Consider the following 27884-nt stretch of genomic DNA (forward strand, 5'->3'; position numbering starts at 1 on the left):
TACTAAAATACAAAAAAATTGAGTATTTAAAGTTCCAACAAGAACCGTCACTCCGCTAAAGGGAGTGCGAGGGAGATGGATATATAACATTTTTTTGATTGCGTATAACTTTTTAATGAATGGTCCGATTTGTCTTCTACATTTCGATAGGTATAAATATGCACAACAAAATTGCATTTATACTTCTCGGAAATCTTCAAAGGTGTGGACGCCAGATACATTTTAAAATCGTTAGTGGGCGTTAGAGGGGGCGTGGCACTCGGCTGAAATAAACTTGCGCTGCGTAGGAAGCCCAAGATTATATGTGGGAAATCTCAACCTTCTAGCTTTTGTAGTTTCCGAGATCTCAGCGTTCATACAGACAGACATACGGACTGACAGACGGACATGGCTAGATCGACTCGTCTAGTGATCCTGATCAAGAATATATATAATTTATAGGGTCGGAAACGCTTTCTTTTACCTGTTACATAATTTTACACGAATCTAATATGGGCCATTCTTTTACAAACCTAACAGATTTGGCCAAATGAAAAATTTCACATTTTTGATTTGCTTGAAACTTTTTTACACGTACTATTCGGAAAATAAGTAAACACGTGTATCAGGATTTGACTGAAAAAAAATTATATTTTTAGTTCGAACTTTTTTAAGTTTGCCAAAAATTGTCAAATTTGAAAAAGTACCCTCTCATTGAAAATCTGTATCTCCGGTTATATGAATCCGATTAACTTCATGTCTTTTGCATTAATTCCTCTAAAACCTCTTCTTTCAAAATAAAATTTCTAAAAAAAAAGTTTTTAATTTCTTAAAAATAAAAACAAATTAAGATTTAAAAAAGTTTTTTAACCATTACCCCCACAAAAAAAAATATTTTTTTTTATTTTAATACTTTTGCTATATTTTTAGTTACAATAGGTTTTTGCAAAAAGTTGGAGCCATTTTTAGTTTTTTAAATATCGATTTTTTTTAACAATGCCTCAACTTTTCCTATGAAAAACGTCGCAGCAAGTAGCTATACTCTCTGTCTCTTATTGGATCCTTATGGAATTCATGTTTTCCCATCGTTAATAGTCCTTTAACAATTGTTAATGATTAAAAGTTAAGTTTTAAGTCCTTTGGCTATTTCTGAATGACAAAAAGTAAAAAGTCATTTTTTAATCTATTAAAAACTTACAATTACACTATGCAGCATCAAAAATTTACCTCGATGGATGCTTTATTTTTGGATTCGTTGCGAATTCCCAAGTTAAACTGCGTTTTCCAAAAAGTTCCCCGACGCAAGGATTCTTAGCAAAAGAACCTGAAATTTCAAAAAAATTCTGAAATTAACCCACTTTTCGGAGCTCTCAGAGGCAAACGGATTTATGTTTTGATTCGATGTTAAAGTTTTTTAAAAGATATAATCTTTATTTTTCGAACCCCATACTTAGAATAATTTTAGGATTTATATTAAGGTAGAAACAAATTTTAGAAAACATAGTCAAAAACAAGAGAGAACGCTATAGTCGGGTTGGTCACTCAGCTAAAGCGAACGCTGTACTCGGGTTGGTGTCCCGACTAATAATCGTAACTCAGCTTAAGGGAGTGCGAGGGAGATAGATATATGTAGATATTTTGATTGCGTATAACTTTTTAATGAATGGTCCGATTTGAAAAATGTATTCTACATTTCGATAGGTACAACAAAAATTGCATTAGAGGGGGCGTGGCGGTCGGCTGAAATAAACTTGCGCTGCGTAGGAAGCCAAAGAATATGTGTGGGAAATCTCAACCTTTTAGCGTTTGTAGTTTCTGAGATCTCAGCGGTTATACAGACAGACAGACAGACAGACGGACAGACGGACATGGCTAGATCGACTCGGCTAGTGACCCTGATCAAGAATATATATACTTTATGGGGTCGGAAACGCTTCCTTCTAGCTGTTACATACTTTTGCACGAATCTAATATACCCTTTTACTCTACGAGTAACGGGTATAAACATAAAAGCATACACCTGCGGTCAAAATAGTATTAGTATTGCCGCCCTGTGTTTTTAAAGGTTTGTTGTTGTCACTTTTCTTATCCAATTAGTCTAATAGAACAATTATAATGAATACAATATTACCAGGAGAAGAAAAAATTACAACAAGAGTACAACAAAAGTCGACCAAATTCAGCAATTTTCGAACTTTGAGGTCCTTTTGCTAAGAATCCTTGCGTCGGGGAACTTTTTGGAAAACGCAGTTTAACTTCGGAATTCTCAACGAATCCAAAAATATAGCATCCATCGATGTACATTTAAAAAGCATTAAAAATGCTGCACAGTGTTATTTATTAAACCGCCCATTTTTTTATTTTTTAAAAAAATGTATTAAATTTTATATTTTTGTTTATTTTTGTTAAATAATTTTTTTTTAATTATAAAAAAATATTTCAAAATTCAGCATTTTTCGAACTTTGAGGTCCTTTTGCTAAGAATCCTTGCGTCGGGGAACTTTTTGGAAAACGCAGTTTAACTTGGGAATTCGCAACGAATCCAAAAATAAAGCATCCATCGATGTACATTTAAAAAGCATTAAAAATGCTGCACAGTGTTATTTATTAAACCGCCCATTTTTTTATTTTTTAAAAAAATGTATTAAATTTTATATTTTTGTTTATTTTTGTTAAATAATTTTTTTTTAATTATAAAAAAATATTTCAAAATTCAGCATTTTTCGAACTTTGAGGTCCTTTTGCTAAGAATCCTTGCGTCGGGGAACTTTTTGGAAAACGCAGTTTAACTTCGGAATTCATAACGAATCCAAAAATATTGCATCCATCGAGGTACATTTAAAAAGCATTAAATATGCTGCACAGTGTTATTTATTTAACCGTCTCTTTAATAAACAATAATTTAAAATTTGTAATTTATTAAACATTTTTTTTTAATTTTTAAAAAAATTTATTAAATTTTATATTTTTATTTATTTTTGTTAAATATTTTTTTTTTAATTTAAAGTGTTTAATTTAAAAAAAATATTTAAAAATGTTGAATAAATTACTTTTTCAAATTTGACAATTTTTAACAAACTTAAAAAAATTCTATAAAAAAAAATTTTTTTTGGTCAAATCCTGATAAACGTGCTTACTTATTTTACAAATAGTACGTGTAAAAAAAGTTTCAGGCAAATTTTTTTTTGGCCAAATTTTTTTTGGTTTGTTTAAGAACGGCCCATTTCTGATCGGAAAAAATAAAACTGAAAAATAATGATTATAATTATTTTGGATTTTTATTTTTTTTTATAAAAAATAAAACTCACTTGGACGCCACGGGTTTTCTATGGGCGTTCTTTTTACATATTCCTATGAAACAATGCAGACGCACCACCGCTGACAAAAAGAAGCTTGAACTTGGCCTCTGCATCCCGTGAGATGGTATTTTAATTTTAGTCAGTAAAGGAGAGACTTCAAGCCTTTGTTTTTGTTTATGTATTAAAACAGGGATTTCAGTTGAAATGCTCTTTATATATGTTATTTATATCTCTTCACTCTGAGCACGCTCGCACATGGTGCAAATACATATATACACATAATTTATGTGACATAAAATATAAATATGAGCGCAGAGCGCGTTCAGAGCGAAGAAAGGAAATAAGAGACTAAGAGAACGTTTGTCAGCGGTGATAGGGAAGAAGAAGATTTTCTTGACGGTCATGAATTGCTTTTACTCCGTCCCCGAAAATGCATAACGCGCCTAAAGAAGTTTCACTTCAAAAACAAAGTTTTAACTTTGGCTTCACAATGTGAGGTTTCTGTAAGATCTAGGACCATAGGACCATAGGACTCATTGAGGAAATCCAAAATTGTTATTTTGAATTAATTGTCACTTTTGGGGTCGCTCACCCCATTTCGGAAAATTTATCGAAAAACGACCAGGGCTGGATGCATACACTAAATATCGAATATCACTATGGACGGCAGTCCATGTAGTGACGAAACGCACCAGGAGAGTGTGCGAAGGCGACTACTATTATATAGCCGCAAAATTGAAAATCTGCTGTGATAGTCCGATCGTAATGAGTAATACACCAATCGAAAGGTATTGCAAAAACTTAAAGGATTGCATACCAAGACCTCAAGAAAATCAATTGGTTTGGGAGAGAGAGAGGTAAAAGTGAAAAAGTGAAAATTTCGAATTTTGGAGCTGTTGGGGCCGGTGGGCCCCCTCGCAATGCTTTAGTTGTATTCCTATTGAAAATACCCGTCGAATGAGGGGTCATATGATAAAATCCGACGCTCCGTTCAAAAGTTATAGCCAAAATAAGATGTTCTTCTTCTTCCCAAAATGAAAATTTAATTCTGTTTGTCAGTTTGTCCGCTTGTAAGTTTGTCCAAAATATGTTTTTTAAGTTCTGAAAATTTGATATGACGTTCATCACATCGATATAAAAAACCTTTGTTCTACCACTTTTGGAAAAACCAGCTAGTTTAGCGGGAAAACAGCTAAAAATAGCTAAAATTCGGAAAGCCGTAACTTCTATACTACTAAAGCTACAGACTTGTGCTGCACTGAAAGGTTGTTTTAAATGCTATAAACGCCTTCTATATGCAATTTGTGTAAATGTAATAGTTAAAAAGATATGAACAAAAGAAAATTTGTTTAAACTTTTTTTTTTAGCTTTTTTTTAATTTTCTCAAAAACGGCTCTAACGATTTTCCTTACAACATTAAACTGTATAGCCTTTGAGATTCCTTAAATTTTGGTATATATCATGTTTATGTAAAAAATCGCGTTTAAAAGTAATTCAGAAACGAAAATAGCCACTTTTGCCAGCTCAGAACAACTAACGCTTCCTGAGAGTTTAATTTTGTGCGTGGGTATCCAAACTGCATTTTAGGCTCATAGAATCATTTCAATTGTTTTAAGGAGTTCCAAATAGGAAACTTTTGTTTTACGACTTCTAGAAAAACACGCTGCTTTAGCGGAAAAAAGCTAGAAATAGCTAAATTTCATTAGTTTGTAAGTTCTACACTACTGAAGCTACAGACATGTGCTATACCTCGTTTAAAAGGTATTTTGAAATACTTAAACGCATTTTTAACTTAATTTGTTTAAATACAATGGTTTACAAATTATGAGTGACCAATTTAAATTTAAATGTATATACTAGCTCCTATGAGAGCAAATATAAACAAACAAAAACTTCTGATATCAAATAAAAACACCTCTTAACGAGGTAAAAAAGTAGTGACGATCGCACCTTCAACATACAAAAGTTCTGATATCAACATTTGTGACGAAAAATTATTACACTCCACTATGGGAAAAAAGTCTATTTTTTTGGCATAAACTCTAGTTTTAGAGATACAACTTAGAAATTTTGTATATATACTATTAAGATAAAGCTGTAATTTCGGTTTTTGTTGCTTTTTGAATCGGACCATTGTTTTTATCCACCGCCCACGCCGCATATTCAAATTAATTGGCAGGGATTTTAAAAAATTTGTATTTGTATTGGTAAGACGGTAAAATAATTTCGGTTTACGTTAATTTTTAAAATTTGTCAAAAAAAAAAATTGGTGTCATGTACAAGAAAAGTGAAATATTATCTTAGAGCAGATGCCAATTTTAGCTTTAACGGGGGTCCAGCTTCTTTATATTTGAGTCCTTTGCAGCCAGGATTTTCACTTGACTTGTCCCTTTCCATGAATTCAATTTTTAAGATTAATGAAAGCCAGTTAGATTGTTTTTTTATTTAAAAAAATATTTTTTTTATGTTTATAAGTTGCTGGATTTAAGTCATTTTTTTTAAGAAACGTGCAAAAAGTTGCAAAAATGATTAGTTTTGCGATATTAAGGATACATTTGGTAATAACTTTGCGTTTTTACCTTTTTGCAACTTTGTGCCATTTATAAGTTGTACACCACGGAACACAAACAAACTTGTTAGTTTTAAGCTAAAAAGATACACATTTAAAACAGTTCACAGTTGGACAACAAGCCACAATAATCAAAACATGTAATCTAAGATACATTTATAAATACCTTTGCTACGATTTGACATGATCAGAAATAATAAACCATTTTGTTGCTCCACAAAATAAGCACTGAAAGTTTGCAAAGATTTTTCACTAATTTACGCACACAACAAAGTCAATCAAACAGCTGACTTTGTTCGTTTATCAACCTTATAGTGTTGCTAGTAAAAAATCTTAGATAACTGTTCTTGGGTAATTAGGGTATGTAAATTCACAAAATATATTTTATTTTTAAAAATAATTTGTAAAATAAGTTGATTTTATGCCAAAAAAATTGACTTTTTTCCCATAGTGCACTCGTCATTAAATACACTTTCTAAGATTTTCTCATTCGGCACGCTGCAATAGAAAATGCCTATGAAGGTAAAAAGGCTAAAATAGTATGCTAGGGCGGGCCGAATGAGAAAATATTAGAAAGTGTAGTTAATGACGAGTGTAATAATTTTTCGTCACAAATGTTGATATCAGAACTTTTGTATGTTGAAGGTGCGATCGTCACTAGTTTTTTACCTCGTTAAGAGGTGTTTTTATTTGATTCAATAATTATCGAATTTTGTTTGACTTATTTTTACTATTTTCCAATAAGTTTTAAACTTAATTTATGTTTTTCTTGCAATATACAAAAAGAATATATGATCAAAGAGCATATTGTACACAATAAAATAAAAAAAATTAAAAATTTAAATTACCCGCCAGGCAATACGTACAGCCCTAAACAGCGGTTTGCCGCGGCTGTGTTGGTTTATTTTCATTTGTAAGTTGGAAAGAATTTTAAAAGCGAACCAAAATGCCAGCTGCACGAACTCTTGCTCTAGAGTACTTGCGAAGCCATAAAATGCGGATGCAGGGGAGCTCCTTACAAGCGGTTTTACATGGTAGTCCATAGGGATTTAACTCATTGGCCAGGTCCTCCCGAGCAGTGATCACAAGAACGCGGCCGCCCTAAGTACGTCCTTTAGCAATGTCGATATTTTCGCGAATGAATCGTAAGAATATGGCATCTTGTGCTGCTGAATTACGTTTACTCTTGAAAATTATCAACGATCTCGGCCTGAAGAACTGATGAGATGGTTCTGAAGCTGCCTAGCTGGGGCCACCGAGCGGGTCGCAGGTTGCGGATAACGAACGACCTCTAGTTCTGGAGGTTAACTGTGAATAAGCTGGTGGTAGAAGTCAACCACGGAATCGTGGACGGAAGCCCCAGCAAATAATCAGTCCCGGACAACCAGCGGGTATTCTGCATCAAAGCAGTACCGACGATGCGAGTTGTTCATCCACATCTAAATAATTGCTCTACACGAACCCAATACCCTACACACTACCTACCCCCTTCCTCTATAATTCGGTATAATTCGGACCGTGCCAAGAGTCCAGTCTATACACGTATATACGCGTATATATACGCGAAAAGACGGACTGCTGCCCAGACTCTGCGCTTTCAGGCCAGAAGTAACATCGCCACACCTTCGGCAGAATTTCAGAAGATGGTTGAGTGGGCAAGGATGGTACCTTTCAACTATGGGAAGCTGCATTTTAGCCAAAAGGCACTTAAATATATTTCTGCTTCCCAATTACAGCAACGGAGATAACACCCCAGTAAGCCTGGAGCTGCAGCACGGCTCCATAAGGTTGCTATCTGCCTACATGGCCTCTGAAAAGGACGACCCCCCAGACGCGCTAGTCAGAGGACTGGCAAAGGAATGCGAAGAGCTCAAGACAGGTTTGGTAATAGGCTGTGATGCCAACGCCCATCACACCCAGTGGGATTGCCCAAACAACAACGACAGAGGTGTGCCAAACGATCATAGATCTAACGTTGGTATCAGATTCACTAGTAAGTGCAGTCAGAAACAGAATCATTGAAACAAAATAGTCCCTTGATTCACCCTTGCCGATCGGCTTTGCAAACCCCAGAAGGGCTGACTGGCATTTGTACAAAGAAGTTCTGGCGAATATCCTTTCCACGGGACCGCCAGAAAGCATAACAGATCCACATGAGTTGGATACAGCAGTAGACACATTCACAGATGCTTGCAACTCGGCCTTTAAAGTTGCATGCCCAATAGGGAAACCAAGAGGTAAGAAAAAACTCTGCTGGTGGAGGCAAGAACTATCAATCCTCAGATCCAGCTGCAGAGGCCTGTTTAACAGAGCAAAGGCAGGAAACGAGGACACGAACTGGCAGTGCTACAAACGCGAATTAGCCTCGTACAAAAAGGCCATTAGAAGAGCGAAACGAGCCGCATGGCATACTTTCTGCTCTAACATAAAAAAAATAACGACTGATGCTGCAAGACTCAGGAAAATACTCTCCAAAACAGCCGAGCCCCTAGGCTATCTACAATAAGCGAATGGATCTTGGTCGGACTCTAGCAACGAGTCCCTAGACCTACTTCTAGACGCTCACTTCCCAGAAAGCCAATAAACTGGGCATCCTCCAGAAAGAATTGTCGGAGAAGGGATCAATCTAGTTCACCTCATATCAGACCGCAACATTAAATGGGCCATTCAGAGCTTCAATAACAAGCTGGTCAGCTAGCTACAAATTGGCTTAGTAAAATCTTCCGCACCATTTTGGCAGTAGCTACCAACCGGATGGCGCGAAACGAAAGTGGTCTTCATTCCCAAGGCAGGGAAGGCCACAAACACAACAGCAAAGGACTTCAGGCCAATAAGTCTGACATCATTCCTGCTTAAAAGCTTCGAGAGGCTGTTAAGCCTACACCTGAGAGCCACTATCGGCCCGGCAGAACTGTTTGAGGCACAACACGCTTACACCAAGGGTAAGTCAACCGAATCGGCGCTACAAGTCCTGGTAAGTAGCATAGAGAAATCACTCAACAATAAAGAGTACACACTGATCGCATTCCTAGACATAGAGGGAGCATTCAACAACGTGTTACCAACATCAATAACAGATTAACTCACAGACGGAGGTGTCACAGAAAACCATTCCAGCCGAATTTCCCCCGAATAGCAAATCTCGGTGTCACAGACGTCATTTTTGACGGTTTCTAAATCCCCCGTATTTTGCCGGACGTTTTGATAAAATTACCCAACTTATAAATGTTTCCCAAAAATATAACTTTATTTTAGACAACTCAAATGAATTTAATAAGCTACCTGCATACTAAGATTTGTATACCTACTTCGGGTTATATTTAAAAATATGCTTTTTATAAAACCACTCGAAAAAATTAGCTAAAAAAAATCCGTCGGCATACCGTCTACCTGACAGTGTTACCAATTACCTGGAACTTTAAAATACCAAATTTGTCCAAATTTCGGAGTTAATTATCGAAATGTTGTGTTAACGAATTATTATTATTAGTATTGTAGTTAAAAATTAAACTTATTTCTAGTAAAAATTTCATGGTAAAAGAAGTTGTAGTTATTGAGAAATTAGTAAAAACAGGACGCCTTTGCAAAAATTTGGCTTTACTGTCGTGAAAAATGTCCTATTTTAGCCGGGTAAAACGCCGGCTGTGAAGAAAAAGAAGACATGTAAGTAAAAAAGTACAACATTTTTGTTTATTATTAATTTAAACTAATAAGCGTTGCTAATTTTTTGGGGTAAACATAGGTTACCAGCGCAAGGCACCATATTCTTCCGATTCATTCGTGATAATATCGATATTTTAGCCAATAGTATCGGCTATATAAATTAGTGGATGTTAATTAAATGACACTAAATAATATACAAAAGGTTTGAATTAAATCCATCCAATTAGTTTTTATAGAAAAATCGCAAAGTTAGTCGATTTTTTGGTGCCAAAGACCCATTAGACTCATTACCAAGAATTTTTATTATTTAACTTGTAATGATAAAAACATTTTGAAGAGGCGTGTAGCAGCTTTGCAGTTCTAGACAACGACTCCCTAAAGTGTTCTTTGCTGCTGCTTTGAAGAAGAAGAAGCATATTGCTTCGACAGTCAGCAGCTCTCGTATTTTGCTTTTGCTTCGGCTGCGACTGCCGACTTTTTTAGAAGCAGCAGCAGAAGCAAAATCAACTTCTAGAAATTTTTGCTGGCTGCTGCTTCGACTGTTGCAGTTCTCGGATTTGGCTTTTGCTTCGACTGCCGACTTTTTCAGAAGCAGCAGCAAAAACTAAAGCAGGCTAAATGAAACTTCAGACAGTTTTTTAAACACTGCTCCCAGTGTTTTTTGCCATCCCCTAAGAAGAATTTGATTAACAGTTTGTAACGAACTGATTTTTGTGGTTTGCTCGCTACGAAGATCGTGCGGCTAGCTCAGTAGATTTGTGTGTTCGTCCCACCAAATTTATATAAACGTGACCGCCCGGTTAACAGTAAAACACTTCAGAACTCGGTTCAAAGAGGCGTTTATTTACGTCTCAGGGTTACAATAATTGTTGTGCCTCGTGCTGACGATGCTCCTGCGACTCCGCTCGGTGGTTCCTCGCTGCAGGTGCTCCGGGATGCTCCGGGATGATCCAGGTACTCTCGCTGCCACTCGTCGACGAGGGCGTGGAGTTGGGTCGTTGGGCTTAGGGAAGCGTCACCGTTCTCAGACTAGGGTGAACAGGCACCACGCTCGCAAGACCTTCATCCTGCCAGCCGCAGTCTCCTGTCCCTTGCTCTGTCCCGGCCGGTCCCGCCAGACGCCTACTCAGTTTCCTTTGACGCTCCGGTACTACGGCCGGTTTACGCCAGCAGTCCCTGTAGCAAACGCCCAGAGAAAGACGAACGTTCCACCCTAACCTTCCCTCCTGGCTGGTGCGATCGTACCTGATGCCTGGTTCTCGGCACGGTCCCTGGATGCTGGTCCTCGTCGATGTCCTGGGCGACTCGTTGCTGCGTTGTCCTGCGTTGCTCCCTTGAAGTCCGCTGCTCGTGCCCACACGCTGCTGGTCGGGATGCCCGTGCTAAGTCTGCCCACGTTCTGCTCAACTGATCGGTACTACGGCCGACGCAGCGGGACTAATCGGTATTACAGCCAATGTAGTCGGACTAGTCGGTATTACAGCCGGCACAGCTAGCCTGATCGGTATTTACAGCCAATGCAGCCAACTGACCGGTATTACAGCCAACTTAGCCGGACTAATCGGTACCACAGCCAATATAGTCAGACCAATCGGTATCACAGCCAATGTAGTCGGACCAGTCGGTATTACAGCCAACTTAGCCGGACTAATCGGTATCACAGCCGATATGGTCGTGATGGTCGGTACTACGGCCAACCTTGATGTTCTGCAGACTTAGCCGTGCGTTGCCTTGAAGGACCTCAGCTACCTGTGTCGCAATTCGGAGACTTGCTTGGTCCCGAACGTCTTGACGTAGCGATCTTGCTCCTTGCTGGTTTTTCACGGCTATTTCTCCTTGACTTTGACTTTACTAGACGTTGTTTACTCGCGATTTGATGCTCGATGACTGGTCCCGACTCCAGCGCAGGGCCCGCTTATATAGGCCTCCGGGTCCCGTTAATCCTCGGCCTCTCCTTTTCATCTCTCCAATTCAGGGTCCAAAGTGCACGGTTTTACCGTTCGACCTTTCGCCCTCTGCGCACGGCACCACTCTAGGGTCCAAAGTGCGGCGCTGTACCGTTAATTCCTTGCTCACGGCACGCCTGCGCCTTCTCGTCTCTCCCTCAGGCTAGTGCCGTCTCGCTATGACGCCTCTCTTTGCTCTCTCTCTCTCTGGGTTGATACTCTCCCAACTCTCTCTCCATCTCTCCACTTCAGACCGTTCGACCTTTCGCCCTCTGCACACGGCATTACAATAAAGTCCAAAGTGCGGCCGGTCTCCATGTAGTTCTCCATGTATCTCTTGTGTTTATTTGTGCGGCGTTATTTAACTCCTCACATTCCCCCCTTTCTTCGGGTGACGAAAGTGAGCTTGTTCCTCCTCTCCGGCTGTCATCCTGTGTATCCTGTGTAGCCTTTGAGTCCATTCATTCTTCTTCTTGATTTAGTCCCCCCTCAGATGTTTTCCCCACAGACGTAAGAATTCTCGTTGTTCCTCTCCGGCTTTTATCCTGTGTATCCTCGTCGCCCTTGAGTCTTCCCGATCCTTCCATCGACGCCTGCAGCTCCTTCTTGAGTTAGACTGCGCCGATCCGTCACGATTTACTCCCACGATGCTCCCTCGTTGATGCAACATTTCTTGATTCCTACTGTTGCCGTTGAAATTTAAATATCCCGCTCTAGTATGATTCGCGGTCTTCGGTAGCTCGTCCTGGTCACACTAATCTCTAGCGATCGATAACATGACTCGCCGATCGATATCGCCTTGGGCGGCGTTGCCACCTAAACATCGCGATGTTTATTAGAGTGACCCTCCATATGCCGATATTTCCATTGTTTCGTGCCCATCGATCGGCTGTTACACGATAGTGCCAATCGACCGCCAAATATCGCTGGCGCCCCCTTCCCTAAGCATATGGTGAATTGGCAAAAATGACTTGGTAAGTGCAGTTTCTGGATGTTTGTTTTTGTGTTCTAATTTTCCATCCCTTTTCAGCTCCAGCCATATTGCCCTTAAGTCCTTTGCTGCCCTTGAGGTGGGGTCATTGCCCCTACCGGTTGTAGTTGCCTGTTGGTCTGGTTGGTTATTCTCTGTCCATGGGCCGTGGTGAGTTGGCTTTCGTTGCAGACTTGTATTCACCGTCTGCTTTTCTTTCAGCCTTCAGCTTTCGCAAAGATTTTTGCTTTCTTAGGTTGCTTGGCAGGCTACAGTATAGCTATTGAGCTTTACTGTCTCCCCCCTTTCTGCAGATGACGAGTGAATCCTTGGATCGTGGCTGTTGGCACAGAGTTGTGGTTTAAAATATGGCTTGCACGCTTCTACGACTGTGTTCAAATGTAGCGGCTTGGCTTGGACCGTTGACTCCGGCTTCGGCCTGACGAAGAAACGGCCGACTTTTGCCTCCTGCATCCCTGGACCTAGTTGTTTTCTGTGGTCAACTAGAAACGGCTTCCGCATCTGCCTCCAGCTGGCTACTCCTTCCGTTGACTCCGGCTGCTGCCTGACGATTAAACGGCTACTTGTAATCCTGTTCCTTTGTACGTCGTTGACTCAGGTGTGTGCTAGAACGATCAGCGTCTTAGTGTGTGGCGTGCTCTGTTGACTCCGGCTTTTGCCTGACGATTAAACGGATGCTACTGTCTAATGCAGACTTGGACTCTGGTGGTTCTGCATTCGCCTGACGATTAAACGATCTTTTCTGTCTGCCCACATCCACCTTCCGTTGACTCTAGCGTTGTCCTGGCGATTAAGCGGCTTCTTGTAATCCCGATCCTTCTGCTGCTTGAGACCCGCTCGTATCTCTGTCCTCGATCTTTTCTCCTGCATATTCTTGGTGCTTTAGGTCGCTGATATGCACGGTGCGTTCCTTCTTGTTTCTCTGGTGGCGAATTTTGCAGATTAAGGGGGATACAAAATCGACCACCTGATATGGACCATCATATCTTGGCGCTAGTTTGGCCGCGAAACCTTCTGCCGCTTTAGATAAATGGTGCTCCTTGGCCCAGACGATGTCGCCGATCCGTGGATTCCACTGTCTCCTTCTGAGGTTGTAGTGTCTGGCTTGATCCTGCGCTGCCTTCTCTAAATTTCGTCGGACTACTTCGAAGATTTCATTTAGTTTTTCGGCGTTCCCCTCTGGTGACTCTGTCTGTTTTCCTGTTTTGGCAACCGTGGTTCTCTGCCCTGCGTCAGAAAGGACGGCGAGTATCCTGTTGACTCGGATACGCTTGAGTTCACTGCTAGCATTATTTCTGGCCATTTTTCATCCCAGTTCCTTTGATTTTGTCCGGCAAACTATGCGATTATGGTTTTTACGGTTCGGTTCGCGCGCTCGGTGGGATTTTCTTGAGGAGTGTATGGTGCCGTGAATTGTTGTTTTATTCCCATGTCGTGAAGAAACTTCTTAAATGCCCGACTGGCAAACTGAACCCCGTTGTCAGTAATCACCACTTTCGGAACTCCGAACCGGGCGATTATTCGTTCTCTAAACGCCTTTTGCAGGGTTTCTGCTGTTGCGGTTCGTAATGGCACCAATTCTGTCCATTTTGAGAACTGGTCGATTAGCACCAACAACATTTGGTTACCGTGTTTCGATCTTGGCAGAGGGCCGACAAAATCCGCGCACACCGTTGCCCATGGTTCTTCCGGGATTTGAGTCAGCATTTTACCCGCCGCTTGTCTCTGATTAGGTTTATATTTTAGGCACTCTTCGCATTTCCGAACGTATGCTCTTGCGTCCCTTTGCATTCCTGGCCAGTAGTATCTGGCAGCTAGACGGGCAATCGTCCTCCGGCTTCCTACATGGCCGGCCGCTGGGGAGTCGTGATTTTCTTGTAGGACCGTTTCCCTTAGATCTGTAGGGACGCATAGCTTCCAGGCCACCACATCTTCGTTGCCGGCTCTGTGTGGGATCTGCCTGTACAGCGTTTCGCCATCGAACACGTAGTCTGGGAATTTCTGCGGCTGAGCGTTTATTTTCTCACGCATGTCTCTGATCCAGTTGCATTCCTTAATTGGTACCAATTCTTTTGCTCTCCGGAGGGTTTCCGGCACCGGTTGTCTGGACAGTGCGTCGCCTACCACGTTCAATTGGCCCTTTCTGTACGCAATCTCAAAGTCGTATTGTTGCAACTCAAGGGCCCACCTGGCGGTTCTTCCGGAGGGGCTTTTAATGCTGTTCAGCCATTTCAGTGCCATGTGATCCGTTACCACCTTGAAGTGGTAGCCTTCCAGGTAGGGCCTTAGTTTTCGAATTGCCCACACAATGGCCAAGCACTCTTTTTCCGTTGTCGAATAGTTTTTCTCGGCTCCGTTTAACGTTCGACTGGAGTATGAGATAACTTTCTCGCCGTCTTCCGTGTTCTGTGTCAGAATCGCCTCTATGCCGTAGTCGCTGGCGTCCGTTTGCAGGATGAATTTTCTTCCAAAATCTGGACATGCTAGCACTGGGTCAGTTACCAGCCTCGCCTTCACCTCCTCGAATGCCTGTTGATGGTCTTGCGTCCACACCCATTTCACGCCCTTGCGAAGTAGGTCGTTGAGCGGCTTAACGATGCGTGCGAAGTCCGGTACAAATCGTCGGTACCACGATGCCACTCCCAGGTATTGCCTTAGCTCGCGGACGGTTGGAGGTGGTTCTAACTGGGCTATGGCAGCAACCTTCTCTGGGTCTGTGCCAATTCCTTGGCTTGTAACTCGATGTCCCAGGTACAGCAGCTCCTTTTTGAAAAATTGACACTTCTCGGGGTTTATTCTCAGGTTCGCCTCCTTCAGACGCCGAAACACTTCTCTAAGATTGTCCTTGTGTTCTTGCTGAGTGCGTCCGATGACGATTATGTCGTCCTGATAGGCAAACGCATGAGGAGGCATCTCTGGTCCAATCACTTGGTCCAAGGCCCGTTGAAACGTTGCGGATGCCGAGTGTAATCCGAATGGCATCACTCTCCATTGGAAGAGCCCCTTTCCTGGCACCGTGAACGCCGTGAACTTTCTGCTTGCTTCCTCCAGCGGAATCTGCCAGTATCCATCCTTTAAGTCCAGGCTGCTGATATAGCGTGCTTCTCGTAGTTGGTCCAGGATGTAGTTGATACGTGGCATTGGGTTCGCGTCCTTCACCGATTTTGCGTTTATCTGTCGGAAGTCGACGCACAATCTCCACTTGCCGGTTTTTTCTTCACCATCACTATGGGAGAGCTATACGGGCTTTTCGAGTGTTCTATGAAACCCATTTCCAGAAGTTCGTCCACCTTTGCATTGATCTCCCCTTGAACTTTGGGGTTCTTAGGGTAGTATCTCTGTTTTATGGGTTTGTCGTCCTTCATGGTGACCTGGTGCTCGGCCACGTTCGAAGTTCCGCTCATGGCTCGGAATTCTGCCAGCTCTGCTTCTAGGAATTGCTTGATGTTTCCTTCCTCGCAGTTTTCTTGAACAACAGCCACCGACAATTTTTCCTCCAGCCATCCGTTGTGTCTGTTCCTGGCCGGTATGCGAATTTTGTGACCTGCGCACTTTATCTCAGCGCCAACTTGTGTGAGAAAGTTCCATCCCAGCACCAATGCGTCTACTACCCCTGGTAATATCAGCAGGCTCATGGTCAGTCGTTTGTTGCCGAATTCGACTTCTACCTCGAGCTGCGCGCCTACTTCGCTGTACCTCCCGTCTGCCAACCTAACTTGCCGTCTCGTCCGTGTAATCTTTCCCAGAGCAGCCAGATTGTCCGCCAGCTCTTCGGTAATAAAGCTCGCTGTTGCCCCGGTGTCAATTGTGGCTTTGTACGAATTCCCACCAATCGTCACCGCTGCGGACAACTGCTGCTCCTCTTCGATTAGCCTGCCAGTTAGATTGGAGAGGTATCCGCGTGCGACCCCCGCTCGCCTCTCTGCGGCTGGGATCGCTGGCCATTTCCCGCTCTCTGGCAGCATTCCATGCATCTCACTCCGACTTTTCCGCATATCCAGCAGTACAATATCCGCTGGTTCCGGCAACCTCGTGCCCAATGGCCGTGTCCTCCACATTTGCGACATGCCTCTTGTGGATCATTGATGTGGGTTTCGGCTCTGCCTGTGCCTTGTGACCTCTGAGTTGTGATCGGTGGTCTCCATAGGGTGCTGATCGGATGTCCTTGGTGGAGTAAGTTCGGCGGGATCCGCTGGTTGGTGGCTGGAATGTCTTGTCTAGCGTTGTCGTCGCACCTTCTGCACGTGACGTGTTCCGGGAATGCTGTCTTTGTCCTGCTGAATTTGTTCTCATGCGAGAACGCTTCCCGCTCTTTTTACAGCTCTTCGTACTCGTCGGCCAGGATCATGAGGGCTTCCAGGTTGTCGACTTTGTATGCTCGGAGGGAAATTCTTAGGTCTGGTGTGCTGTTTTCCCTTATGATCTCGAGTATTTTCTCCGGACTATACCCGAGCGGTCTTACCATGGTTTGCATTTCCACCATGTAATCTTTGAACGGCTCCCTGAATCCCTGCTTCCGAGCCTTCACCTGGTCCTCTAGTTTGGCAAAATACCCTGTGGGTAGGAAGAATGTTTGGAAACTCTCTATAAATTCTATCCATGTTTTCCAATGCAGGTTGTTTGAGATGAACCATTTTAATGCTCTTCCTTGAAGTAGCTCAGGCATCGCTCGAGGTATTAAATTCAAATCCAACCCGTAGGTATTCGCGGACCATTCCACCTGCTCCAGGAATTCGAGTGTTTTCTCTGTGCCATCGAATCTGAAAGACCATTCTCTGACCTGCTTCGCGACTTTGGCATAATCTGGGTTGCTGGGTGTAGAGGTCGGTGTCGGTTCTGTCTTTTGCGTTGCCTTTTGCCTTTCCTGGCTTGGCTCTCTCTTTTGCGCCTCCTTCTGCATGTTTTCGACGCTCAAACTTTCCAATAGATCTTCACCCTCGGCGTTTGTTATCTTTATACTGGTGCCTGGCCTGTCGCCGTATTTTGCCTCAAGCTCGGCGCAGATATCGACTAGCTTGGGGTCGTTCTCAGTCTGTGAATAATATTCGGACAATGCCTTTCTGATGTCTTTCGATCTGCCTTCCAGACTAATGTTTAACCTCTGTGAGACATGGGCAAAGTCCTCTTTCTTCAGACGGTAAATCCAACTCTTCCCCATTCTGATTTTTATTTGTTTTTACTGCCGGGACAATTACGTTTTGGGCGCCAGATGTAACGAACTGATTTTTGTGGTTTGCTCGCTACGGTCCCTGGATGCTGGTCCTCGTCGATGTCCTGGGCGACTCGTTGCTGCGTTGTCCTGCGTTGCTCCCTTGAAGTCCGCTGCTCGTGCCCACACGCTGCTGGTCGGGATGCCCGTGCTAAGTCTGCCCACGTTCTGCTCAACTGATCGGTACTACAGCCGACGCAGCGGGACTAATCGGTATTACAGCCAATGTAGTCGGACTAGTCGGTATTACAGCCGGCAAAGCTAGCCTGATCGGTATTTACAGCCAATGCAGCCAACTGACCGGTATTACAGCCAACTTAGCCGGACTAATCGGTACCACAGCCAATATAGTCAGACCAATCGGTATCACAGCCAATGTAGTCGGACCAGTCGGTATTACAGCCAACTTAGCCGGACTAATCGGTATCACAGCCGATATGGTCGTGATGGTCGGTACTACGGCCAACCTTGATGTTCTGCAGACTTAGCCGTGCGTTGCCTTGAAGGACCTCAGCTACCTGTGTCGCAATTCGGAGACTTGCTTGGTCCCGAACGTCTTTACGTAGCGATCTTGCTCCTTGCTGGTTTTTCACGGCTATTTCTCCTTGACTTTGACTTTACTAGACGTTGTTTACTCGCGATTTGATGCTCGATGACTGGTCCCGACTCCAGCGCAGGGCCCGCTTATATAGGCCTCCGGGTCCCGTTAATCCTCGGCCTCTCCTTTTCATCTCTCCAATTCAGGGTCCAAAGTGCACGGTTTTACCGTTCGACCTTTCGCCCTCTGCGCACGGCACCACTCTAGGGTCCAAAGTGCGGCGCTGTACCGTTAATTCCTTGCTCACGGCACGCCTGCGCTCTCTCGTCTCTCCCTCAGGCTAGTGCCGTCTCGCTCTGACGCCTCTCTTTGCTCTCTCTCTCTCTGGGTTGATACTCTCCCAACTCTCTCTCCAACTCTCCACTTCAGACCGTTCGACCTTTTGCCCTCTGCACACGGCACTACACTAAAGTCCAAAGTGCGGACGGTCTCCATGTAGTTCTCCATGTATCTCTTGTGTTTATTTGTGCGGCGTTATTTAACTCCTCACAAGTTTAAATTAAATGTCCAATCTGGTCGGGTACTCCGACCCGTTACTCAGCTAAAGGGAGTACGAGGAAGATGGAGATATAAAGCTTTGATCGGGCATAACTTTTTAAGGAATGGTAGGTATTTTTGTGTATACTTACAAATTGCATTTATACTTCTCTGAAATCTTTAAAGGTTTGGGCGCCAGGCACATTTTAAAATCATTTGTGGACGTTAGAGGGGGCGTGGCGCTCGGCTGAAATAAATTTCCGCTGCGTATGAAGAATAAGTGTGGATAATCTCAACTTTCTAGCTTTTGTAGTATCCGAGATCTGAGCGTTCATCCGGACGGACAGACAGACGGACAGACAGACATGGTTATATCGACTCGGCTATTGACCCTAAATAGGAATATATATACTTCGGGGTGTCCCGACTATCAGATACCCGTTACTCAGCTAAAGGGAGTGCAAAAAAGAAAGTTATATATAAAACTTTGATCGCGCATAACTTTTAAGCGAATGGTCCGATTTAGGTTTCACTTAGGTTTTTCTAAGATGCGTAGCGAGTCGCAATTGTACATGTTGCCCGTTCGAAGGTTTTCGAAAGAATGGGTCCTAAACACTTTACTACTCTGCACAACTCTATCGTGTTCTTGTCATTCTGTCACTTGGCATTTTTTTTACTCTCTACTACCTTTAATTTTACTCTCCTTATTACAACAACAACTGCGCGACACTCGGCTAAGGTGGGTTCCCACCTAAAGCCTAGTACTCAGTTCGGCTAAGAGTTTTACTAGTCGAAAAATATTAATCTTTTAGTGTGACCAAAGTTTTTGGAGTTCATCCGCAATGCATGTAGCACGGTCTTACTTCCAGCCAACAAATCAACTGGCGCCAATTTTAAAATATTACAAAACGTTGAGCCGACCTGGGTCGCAAGCTTTAAATTCGCTATTGGAATGGCAATATGTATTGCAGCAACTCCTACAGGCAGTTCCATTGGTTTTTGTGGTTTCCTTCCATTTATAATATGTTATTGGCACACCGATTATGCACAAACACAGCCAAAGATTAAATTTTTTATTCTTTGGTCCGCGGCTAAAGCCTAGTACTCAGTACGACGAAAACTGCTAGCTAAGCATAGGAGTAAGCGAGAGGCAAATAGGTAGCTAAAGCCTTTAGCCGGGGACTTTTTTCACCGCGGTACTCAGTTGAGCTAAGGAAATGGTAAGGAAATACCGAAAAAATACTAGATTTAGCGGATGAATTCCGATGAACGCCTTTAGCCGCGGCCCAAAGAATAAAAAATTTGATCTTTGGCTGTGTTTGTGCAGAAGCGGTTTGCCAATAACAATGTATAAATGGAAGGAAAACCACAAAAACCAATGGAAAACTGCCTGTAGGAGTTGCTGCAATACATATCACCATTCCAACAGGGAATTTAAAGCTTGCGACCCAGGTCGGCTCAACGTTTTGTAATATTTTAAAATTGGCGCCAGTTAATTTGTTTGCTAAGAGTAAGACCGTGCTACATGCATTGCGGATGAACTCCGAAAACTTCGGTCACACTAAAAGATTAATATTTTTCGACTAGTAAAACTCTTAGCCGAACTGAGTACTAGGCTTAAAGGCGTTCATCGGAATTCAGCCGCTAAATCTAGTATTTTTTTGGTATTTCCTTACTGTTTCCTTAGCTCAACTGAGTACCGAGGTGGAAAAAGTCCCCGGCTAAAGGCGTTAGCTACCTATTTGCCTCTCGCTTACTCCTATGCTTAGCTAGCAGTTTTCGTCGTACTGAGTACTAGGCTTAACCACGCTCTTGAAACCCTTAAACGGTCTTATAAGGTCACACTTCTTTCTCTTAATTCTTTCTTTACATTGGTTATTATACCCGTTACTCGTATTTTACATTAAATTCTAATGTTTGATTTCATGGGCGGAAATTACTCATCGAAATTAGCTAAAACCCATTTGTGTTTCTCTGGCTTAGCTCGCGCTTACCTAATATAGCGAGTTAAAGTTTTAAATACCAAATTTATTTGTAACGGCCATATCTTGTAAACCGATTAAAATTTCACTTTCAAGTCTTTAGTGATTATGTATGTGAGACGAGGTGTTTTCCTCGACTCGGTTTTATTAATATATCAGATTAAACTTAAATTCAAACACGTCGATTAAATTCTGCTGCTGCTTCTCCTGCTCACTGTCGTCTCCCTTTCTGCTTTTTTCCTTCCTTTTTTACTGCCTCTCATCGCTTCTTCCCTTGGTATTTTTTCTGCTTCTGCTGGTATTTTCTGCTGTTAGCTATAATTCCGTCTTCTGTTGTGGTCTCCTTAAACTATAAACCAATCTTACATGTATCTATGAACCCAAGGAACTAAATTAACAAATCACTCTTGCGAAGAAGTGCAAAAAGAGCGTTAGAAATCGATAAATGAGCAAAAATGTTCGGTTTTTTACAGTAAATCGGCCATATTTCGCAGGTTAAAGCCATCTAAACAAAAATATGAAAATTTTTAAAATAAATTCAAGCAGCAGGCTTATTAACAATTTTAAGTTTGAATTAAATTGCACGCAGATTATAGTTTCTAGACTGGTACAGTATTTTTCCAAAGGTGCTATGATTTTAGAAAAGTTTCCTAACAAATACATATTTAGTTTTGTATGCATTTTAGAGGTGGAGAAACATCGATTGAAACATTGATGTTTTACAATTTTTTAGAAACATCGATGTTTTTTGGCGACAATCGATGTTTTTGTAACATTACCAATTCAAAAGAAAAAGGCGGAAAATGTGTTTTTAATTTAAGTTTACTGTATTGTCATAATTTTAGATACTCAACTGGTGGTGTAGGATGGAAGCGGCGGTGGATTAAGCTTTTTATAATACTATCCGGTAATACTATAATGTAAATATGCTGATCACTTAAATATTGTTGATGAATTTTGTTAAATTTTTTTGCCGAATAAAGACTTTGTTTATAAATGAACTGTATAAGTTTTTCAGTTCGGCTATATTATTCTACTGATTTATTTAAAAACAAAATAATAATAATTTTTGTAAAACATCGATGTTTCACTCGATGTTCTTATTGAAAACACCGAAAACATCGATGTTTGCGAGCATCGATGTTTCTCCACCTCCAATGCATTTATATAGTGCTTCAGACTGAACTGAAATCGCGAAAGCCAGTAATCCACATTAAAAAATATTCCGTGTAATAATGGGCCACTTCTTAGCCAATATTTTTTTACTATTCAGAATTTACATCTTGGTTTATGTCTGTTGGTGCTAAAAGTGTTAGCTCTGAATTTTCTTGTATGTCTGTAAGTAAAATGTTTATGCGGTTATTCCACTACATTGTTCGGCTCATTCATTAGAGCATATTTTTCTTAGCCTATACGTTTTTACGTAGGTGCGAGCAAGACAGATATATGTCGGCTACAATGAGCAATCAGTGAGCAAAATTGAATCTAAAAAGTATAATTTTGCTTATTCATTAGAGCTACTGTAAAAAGGGATCAATAATAAAATTATTTTTGATTTTTTTTTGGTTGAATTGTCAAACCTTTTGCGACTAATAAGGTGCTATAAACAAATAAGAAAAATAAACCAATTATATTAGAGTCCTAATAACTCCGTTGCTAACTAAATATAACTGCGTCTATAAATTTATATAAAATTGACTTTCTAAAAATTAATGCCGGATATGATAAATTTAAAAGCAATTACATATGTACTTTGAACATCCCAAAATATTTTTAAAACGTGGTAAAAATTTCGGATTTCGTGGCAATACACACTATTAATTTTACAACATTCAACCTTAATGATTTAACCAGTTAAAGTTATTTGAATTAAAAAGTTTAAATTTAACGTCTAAATTCTAAGTGACCATGCCATCTTATCCAAACAAATCCCAAAAAAAGCATAAATATTTGTCCCTTTCTGAGCCTATAATGAATGCTCTAATGAATGAGCCGCACAATGTAGTGGAATAACCGCATTAATGGTATGCCTAGATCGATGTCATCGGCGCATCTGTATTCTTCGGGCACGTCATATTGTGTTATTTTTTGACTCCACCAACACACTTCGGCAAGTAATAGCCTATTTACACTAGGATGGAGTTATGGGGTTATTGACATAACCCTGTTTTTTTACATAGGCTGTGTATAGGCAACTAGATGTGGGCAAAAGTGAGGTACTTTTAGGGTCCTTGGTATTTCGGAGTATTTCTTTTTGTATTTTTCTGTATATTTTGTATTTATACCCTATCGTTGAAGGTCCATCCCTAGTAAAAGGAACTACACAAACAACAAACACTAGATGTCATCACTCGATATTTGGAGTTAACCCAGTGGAAACACTTTTTTGGAGTAATTGGGTTATTGGCTCACTCGGGTTATTGGCTCATTCGATAGGTTACCCCACGCAGTGTGACTAGACTATAAAGCCTAGTACTCAGTTTGGCTAAGAGTTTTACTATTCGAAAAATATTAATATTTTAGTGTGACCGAAGTTTTTGGAGTTCATCCGCAATGCATGTAGCATGGTCTTACTCTCAGCAAACAAAAAATCAACACTAAGAGGTGTAACGCCCATACAACTGAATGTACGGCAAAATTTTTGGTGTGGATTCAGAAAGTGGATTTATAATTTCCTAGTGTGCGTTGTCCGTGTTAGATTCTTTGGTTGTGTTAGTGTGCAATTTCGTTTCCTCTGCTGCGATATAGGCTCAATCACGCATCTGTCTGACGTCTCGAAACAAGGCACTGTGGGCTAGGGGTGTAATCGCTCGGCTGCGGATCGTGTCGGACCGAGTTCAACTCCGAATGAACGCAACCTTTTTTTTTAAGTATTTTTTTTTTTAACATTGTTCATTGAATATATTTTTTTAAAATTGAAAGAAAGGTAAAGACCATTAATGGATTGAATGATTTCGGTTTAAATCATTTCTTTCTAGGGAAATTGTATAAATTGTATACTTCAATAAAAATTAAAAATTAAATAAAATTATAAAGGTAAACTCGGATGCGTATTTCATAAAAAAAAAATTAAAAACAAACAAAAAACTACAAAAAAAATTAAAAACAAACAAAAAACTACAAAAAAAATTAACAAACAAACCAACAAATTAAAAAAAACAAAGTAAAATAAATAAAAAAAAAAATGAAGATAAAAGTAAAACCACTTCGCCTCAGAGTGAACTCGAACCTCAACCGCATTATTCGCGGGCCACCAACTAACGCAATGCGCCACAGCCCTTTTTGAAATGTTGTGCGCAGTGTGACTTTTATGAGGTTTCCTTTTCGGCAACATAATTCAAGAATCAACAAATGAGACAAAAATTGATTTTTGACTTTTCTGCAGCGCGGAGTTTTGAGAGCGAGAGAGCAAGTGAGCGAGAGAGAGAGAGAAGTCAAGAAACGGCATTCTAAAAATAGACTGAATACGTGTGAGTTGCATTTGACAAAAATGACGCTGCCTCCGTACATTTTCTTGCTCCTCGTTACACATCTTAGTGTTTATAAGATCTTTGGCTCAACTGAGTACCGCGGTGAAAAAAGTCCCCGGCTAAAGGCTTTAGCTACCTATTTGCCTCTCGCTTACTCTTATGTTTAGCTAGCAGTTTTCGTCGTACTGAGTACTAGGCTTAAAGCATCAAGTTTTTTCCTTTTTAACGGGTTTCAAATGGCATTATTGTTTGATGGAATCTTCTTACTAGTCCGAAATGCAGAAAGTTAATTTTAAGCGTCATCGTTTGTTTTTATGTCTGAAGAAGAGGAGGATCATTATAAACCACAACAGTTGGCACAAGACGAAATGGATGACATTCTTGCGAAATGTGGGTTATCCCAGCGAAATTCTGAAATGCTCAACTTGATTTTGAAGACCACAGGACTTACTTGGTCGAACGTTAACGCCACAGAATACCGAAAACCACAAGCTGAGTTTCAATGATCATTTATTACATTGGCTGCGTTCAGCAGAACAACATGATCACTGATCACTGATGGATCAGTAATCAGTAATCAAGTTTGTTCTGCTGAACGCTCATGATACATTTCGACGACGTAAAAGTAAAATATATAACAAATATTGCGCGCGCAATTTGAAAATATATATTTTTCCCGCCCCCGCAACTGCAGCACTGCTCACAGCTATCGTGGATACATAAAAATCAAAAATGGATGAACAATTATAAAGAATTCCACAGAATTTATGGTTTTTTTTAAATTATTTTGTTAATAAGTTTCGATATTTCGACTATCGATACATGCCAGAAGTCATGTATCATGTATCAAGAAAAGGTAGCGTACTTTTTTTTCGCTACCTGATCACTGATGCAAAATTCTTGCATCCTTTCCCGTAGGGGGGGCGGCGTTCTAATTGCTGTTACTTCTACCCTAAATTCTGAGAGAATTCACTCTCATGTCCCTAGTGACATTGAATTTGTTGGTGTGAAAGTTACCCTCCAATCCTTGTCTATCTTTATTACATGTTCCTATATTCCACCTGGCTCTGACCTTATAATTTATGAGCAACATCTAGCAGCTATTAAATCTATTCTATCCTTTCTTTCCAATAGAGACCCTTTGATTGTTTTGGGTGATTTTAATCTCCCGGATATTTCTTGGTCCCCTCCTTCTGACTCACTTGTCGCTCTACCCTTATCCGCCCATGACTTTGTGGATGGCCTTTTAGAATTATCGTTACAGCAAGTTAGCTTTATACGTAATTCATTAAATAGACAATTAGATCTTGTGTTTGTTTCAGATCCGTCTGAAGTCACAGTATCTAGAATTGACGCTCTTGTGGTACCAGAAGACCGATACCATCCAACTATGGAATTGACAATTTGCCTCCCCTACCTTGATACCCTCTCTCCTTTAGTCTCTCCAACTAAAATGAGAAGCTTTCGTAAATGTGACTTTAGTAAACTTAACTTAATGATTTCTCAATATAATTGGACAGAATTTTATAACTGTATGGACATCGAAAGTGCCACTGAACTGTTTTATAGCGTTCTAAACACTTTTTTTAATGAATGCGTTCCTGATAGGCTTCCTCCAAAGCCAAACAGGCCCCCTTGGTTTACAAATGCGCTTCAACGACTTAAAAATCTTAAATCAAACACTTATAAAAAGTATAAAAAATCGGGTAGGCCATCCGATTTTTCGAAATATGTGGTGGCTCGATCTGATTTTAACGTTCTTAACAGTCATTGCTATTCTATGTATTTAGATCGCTGTAAATTTGAATTTTCAAATGACCCGAAGCAGTTTTATAACTTTGTCAACGCAAAGCGAAAGTCATCAGCTTTGCCTTCATCGGTTCGATTTAACTCAATGGAGGCATCGACTGACTCTGAAATTGCTGATTTATTCTCTGACTTTTTCCAAACTACTTATAGCTCTTCTTCATGGACAGAATCAAATTACCGTAATCCCTTAAATAGGGCAAATTGTATTTTTTCCCCTATAATTACCGAAAGTTCTCTCTTAAGAAATTTAACATCAACAACGCCAACTTATTCTCCCGGTCCTGATGGACTTCCTGGGTGTGTGCTTAAGTTTTGTGCATCAACCATCTGCAAACCTATTCTTAAACTTTTTCAATTGTCTATTTCATCATCAGTTTTTCCAACTATCTGGAAGGATTCTTTTATTATTCCACTTCACAAAAAGGGTGCGAAGGCGGATGCCCAGAATTATAGAGGTATTTCTAAATTGTCGGCTATTCCAAAAGCCTTTGAACGTATTATCACTTCTCATTTGCAACATTTATGTTCCTCGCTAATATCACCGTGTCAGCACGGTTTTGTTAAGCGAAGATCGACTACCACCAACCTACTTGAATTGTCATCAATTGTAATAAATGGATTTAACAATAAAATGCAGACTGACGTTGTATATACAGATTTCAGTAAAGCCTTTGACTCTGTTAACCACTCTCTTCTTTTATTCAAATTAGATTTGCTTGGCTTTCCATGTAATCTATTAACTTGGATTTCAAGCTATTTGAATGGGAGGACTCAGAGGGTTATATTTAAGAACGCTGTTTCAAAAACGATCCATGTGACATCTGGAGTACCTCAGGGTAGTCATTTGGGCCCTTTGCTGTTTACTTTGTTTATTAACGATCTTCCCTCTATTGTAACACATTCTCGTGTACTAATGTATGCTGATGATGTTAAGCTTTGTTTGACTTATAATAATATAGAGTCTGGTTTTGGCTTACAATCAGACATTGATCATTTTCAAGTATGGTGTGAGTATAACCTCTTAAATTTGAACTGCCTAAAATGCAACGTAATGACCTTTTATAGGGTTACCCCAACCTTTATAAGTTATTCGCTTCAGAATTTGCCACTTGACCGTATATATTCAGTAAATGACTTAGGCGTTCTTCTGGACCCGAAGCTTAAATTTGACTGCCACATAATGTCGACAGTCAATAAAGCTATGAGTGTTCTTGGGTTTATAAAGCGTTGGTCAAAAGAATTTGATGACCCTTATATAACCAAATTATTATTTACCTCCCTTGTCCGTCCTATATTGGAATATTGTTCTTCGGTTTGGAGCCCACAATACCAAGTCCACATTGACCGTATAGAGTCGGTACAAAAAAAATTTCTCCTTTTGCCCTTCGTAGTTTGAACTGGGATCAAAACGTAAGGCTACCTTCCTACCAGAGTAGATTATTATTGCTTAATCTGCCCACACTTGCAAATCGTAGAAAAATGCTGGGTACCATTTTTATGCATAATCTTATAAGAGGTGATATTGATTCTGTAGAACTTGTTAGCCGCCTAACTTTTAATGTTCCCGTTAGACTAACACGTAATTATCAACCTCTTAATTTACCTCGATGCACATCAAATTTTGGTCTGCACGAGCCCTTTCGCGTTCTATGTAATAACTATAACGTTCTTTATCATTTAATTTGCACATCAACTTCTATCCCGGTATTAAAAACTAACATTTTAACTCATTTGCTTCACTCCTAACTGCATGTTTTTTTTTTTTTTATTATTTGTCCCGTCTTTATTGGTTTTATGTATTCTTCCTCGCGAACTCGCATTTTTGCCCAAATTTACAAAAGGGCCCCGCGCGTAACAAGCACGTGCTTGGTGTCGTTGGGCCACTTGTTTGT

General features: G+C 40.7%; 1 protein-coding gene and 1 long non-coding RNA gene across 5 annotated transcripts in view; both read left to right on the forward strand.

Annotated features, from left to right (window-relative positions):
* LOC108059535 (uncharacterized) overlaps positions 1–27884 on the forward strand; it is a 65165-nt gene that overhangs the window by 25402 nt on the left and 11879 nt on the right. The gene's annotated exons all lie outside the window — the stretch shown is intronic.
* Positions 12417–12899, forward strand: LOC138913720 (uncharacterized). Its single transcript, XR_011419535.1, has 3 exons — positions 12417–12430; positions 12487–12569; positions 12649–12899. It is a non-coding gene; the product is annotated as an uncharacterized lncRNA (long non-coding RNA).

Source organism: Drosophila takahashii, chromosome 4, assembly GCF_030179915.1.
Source record: "Drosophila takahashii strain IR98-3 E-12201 chromosome 4, DtakHiC1v2, whole genome shotgun sequence".
NCBI lineage: Eukaryota > Metazoa > Arthropoda > Insecta > Diptera > Drosophilidae > Drosophila > Drosophila takahashii.